Source organism: Odontomachus brunneus, unplaced genomic scaffold (genome assembly GCF_010583005.1).
Source record: "Odontomachus brunneus isolate Ranch 3 - 2012 unplaced genomic scaffold, Obru_v1 Obru_scaffold_483, whole genome shotgun sequence".
Lineage (NCBI taxonomy): Eukaryota > Metazoa > Arthropoda > Insecta > Hymenoptera > Formicidae > Odontomachus > Odontomachus brunneus.
Genome location: NW_022639933.1, coordinates 1,753 through 5,605, shown reverse-complemented (window position 1 = coordinate 5,605; position 3,853 = coordinate 1,753). Strand labels below are relative to the sequence as shown.

The following is a 3,853-nucleotide window of genomic DNA, read 5'->3' as shown; positions in this document are numbered from 1 at the left end:
CGCCCGCGGTACCCCCTCGCCCCTCACCCCCCCTCGGAGGACCTGAGTTAGAACCCGCCTATAATACCTACTACCTAGTAAAATTGTTCACCTAGTAAAATTGTCGCGAATACGCGACAGAAATCACTCCGCCGTCGACTCACGGATACGTAACGTCAACATTGTTCCAGAGAACTCTCCTGGCAGATTTCTGTTCGCGGATACGCGACAGGAATCACTCCGCCGTTGGTACACGAATACGTGGCACCGACACTATGCAAACCAAATCACTCCTGGCAGAATTTGGATTGCGGATACGTGACAGAAGTCAATCCGTTGTCGGTTCACGAATACGTGATACCGACACTACTCCGAATACCGTTCTTGATAGATTTCCGTTCGCGAATACGCGACAGAAATCACGCCGCCATTAACGCACGGACACGTGACATCAATAATCTAACATCTACTGATCCTAGCAGACTTCCGTTCGCGAATACGCGACAGAAGTCACTCCGCCGTCGGCTCACGGATTTGTGACGCCGACACAGTGAACTACCGTTATCCGCAAGATGCCACGGCCACCGAAGAACCTGGAATCAATCTACCGGAAAGGAGCTTAACGCAACCTTCACACCGCTAACCGGATGTCGCCTTCGTCTTAGGGCGAGCGAGATCACACCGCTATCCAGTCGCCGCGTGCGAACTCATCACCGCATACTCGAAGTCTCGCTACGTTTTAGCGCAGCTTCGACACCGCGTCATAAGGATCCGCGTCAGGATCACACCGTCGTCGACTCGCGAGGGGCGAGTCGACTTCCACAATGCTAGCAAACCGATCTCCGGAAACGAGATCGGAATCATTTCGACGCATAGGCGCGTCCGTGGCACCGTATTTACCGCATCCATGATCTTGTTAGAACGAGCCGGCCTCGTTAGATTACGAAGGCAGATCAGCCAGCTAAGGTTCCGCGTACAACGGCGGACCGCCGCAATAGCAGACGCTAACATGCACTGAATCTCCACGATAGTGGAGGAATCATATCCGAGGCCATCGAGGCGATACACAGAACGCAGCTCCGCTGCAATACCGCAGAGATACTGCATATACCGTGCTACATCAAACAGCAGCGAAATAGCAGAAAAAAAATTGTCAACCGGGATTAAAGAAGCGAGAAGCCGAGAACGTCAACAGACGAATTCGCGAATACACGACAACAACACCGTCTGCGTCCCGCGCACCGCGCACAGCATCACGCGAGCCATCGCCTAAACAAGGCCTCTGACAGCTTGTATACAAATTGACGAAAACCAACGGCGTCGATCAATCAACATCTAATTTACTGTACATCGTCAGCTGATTTTAAATATACGACTCAGTTTAATTGTTAAATCAATTGTTTTATAAATTATTCCGCCTCCTACGGAACCAAACCGGCGAGCGATCCGGAACGTGACGCATCGCGGTTACAACACTATACCAAAGTATTTTTACATTAAGTACTTTTCGAGTTATAAGACTTGAAAGTTACAGTACCGCCGGCATTAGCATTATTCAAGGTGTCCACGCGGAGGATGCCCGGTCGGATTTACGTCTATTTTTTGTGTGTGTGTGTGTGTGTGTGTGTGTGTGTGTGTGCGTGTGTGTGTGCGTGTGTGTGTGTCACAACAGAAATAGGAACCCCACGTTTCATCACTTCCGTAGTATTTAATGACTTCAAAACCCTCCCTGTTGCTGTGCGTGTGTGTTGCGTGTATGTGTGTGTGTGTGTGAGTTGGAGGGTGCGTGCGCGCGCTTGCACGTGCTCGTACACGCCACGACTTACGATCTTATAACATTTCTTCAAATGTATCACCATTCACTTCAATACACATTCACAATCTATGACGCAATGCAATAGTAATCGTTTGAAGAAATTCTTTGGGAATAGTTGCCAAAGTTCTAGTGATTCGATCTCTCATATCGATCGGAGCCGTCGGTTCCGTAGCAAAAACAATCCCTTTAACGTTGCCCCATAAAAAGAAATCACAAGGTGTTAAATCAGGAGAATTTGAAGGCTTTGTGATATAACCGTTGTACCTTATCCAACGTTCAGGATATCTTCGATTTAAATAGTCTCGCACAATGGCAGCTCTATGCGGAGGAGCACCATCATGTTGAAACCACATGCGATCTCTAGTTCCTAAATTGATATTCTCTAACAATTCGAATAGATTATTTTGCAAGGACTGTAAGTATATTATTTGGATAATATTATTATCATAGAAATAAGGTTCAATAACCTTGCCATCCAAAATGCCACAACATTTACTTACCACTGGTACTGACGATCTACATGACGAATCCAAAATGGTTTAATATCTGAATAAACGTGGCAATTATGACGATTCAATTCTCCAGTATTCTGAAGTGTTGATTCGTCGGTAAATAAAACCTTATAAAAAAAGTCGGATCCTTTTCTAATTTTTCCAATCTCCAATGACAAAATTCAACGCGTTTTTGTTTTTGATTTTCGGTAAGTGCCTGAACTCGGTGAATGTGGCAAGCGTAAAAATTATTCGATCTTAAAATTCGACGAATAGTTGACTGAGTAACATTGAGTTCTCGACTGATTGTACGTTGACCAATCTGAGGATTTATTACAACCATCCCTAAAATAGTTGTATTCAAATCATTAGCATCAGTTAAAGATTTCTTTCTAGGTTTGCGACATAATGTACCTTCACGAGCTCTATTAATAACTTTCATTATTGTAATATGATTGGGACATCGATGATCTGAATACCGGAGAGCATACTGATGGGTACATTGTTTGTTTTCATTGGCCCTTCCACATTCAATTATCATGTCGACAATATCACTAGGTGAACAATCAATCATGTTTATTATTAAGGAAACAAAGTGTTATTTTTAATGTCCTTTTTTTAATTTTTGTACACCTAAAGTGACACGTCTACATTGGCGAGGTAACTGATGTAGCGTTTTGCTTAGGAATCGGTATTTTAGAAGAGGTACGAAGCGTATTCTGATCTATCAGAATCGGATTCGGCTCTCTCGGGAGAATGTCGGATCGGATCTGCTCTCGATTTAAGAATTCGCGGCGTTTTATATTTTTGCGAATCACGCTTGACTCGCTATGATCCGCGGATGTTTGGCGATCTGTTTACTTGGGAGGACGCGGGTCCTCTTTCCGTTTCTTCTCCTTATGCGCGGTCTTATGCGTTTCTTTTAAACGGTTTCCGTAACGATTGCCTACGTGGATCGTTAGTGTTTTGGAAAATTTTTGAGATAAGCTACAAGAATTTTGCAATGAAAAATGGAGGTATCCATTTAAGAAATTGAAGGTGACTTTCACGTGACTTTCAAACGACTATCCAGGGTCAAGACAATTGCACCATCTTATGTCTCCCTACGAACCATACAACTTTTGTATGAAATATTTTTCCGTATCTTCCATATGTTTCGAGATATTTGTCTGACTTTATTAAAATGACTCAACCTGTATACAGGGTGTTTCAGACCACTCGTACCACGTATAAAATACAAGAGGTCAACATTTTATTAAAAATTCAAAACATTTTTTCACTAAGTCGAGCACGCTCTATTAAATGGTGCTATATTCAACTTCCGGTATTGACCGGAAGTGGGTGTTTATACCGGAAGTTTTGTTTTTTAAACGGAATACCCTATTTTTCATCAGATTCAGATTGTACAGTGAAAAAGACGAAACTTATGTTTGAAACATTTTTCTGAAAATGTGTCCACCGACCTTGAAATGACATGAAAGTATATCAGCTACCAAACCTCTTAGATCCTAGATCTTTCTAGTCGCAGTGCGATAATCGCCTTCGTATGATTCGACTTTTTAACATG

At 43.3% G+C, this 3,853-nt stretch overlaps 1 pseudogene; it reads right to left on the bottom strand.

Moving 5' to 3' along the window:
• Nucleotides 1-1,854: 1,854 nt before the first annotated feature.
• LOC116853711 lies at nucleotides 1,855-2,503 on the bottom strand (annotated as a pseudogene).
• Nucleotides 2,504-3,853: the final 1,350 nt, after the last annotated feature.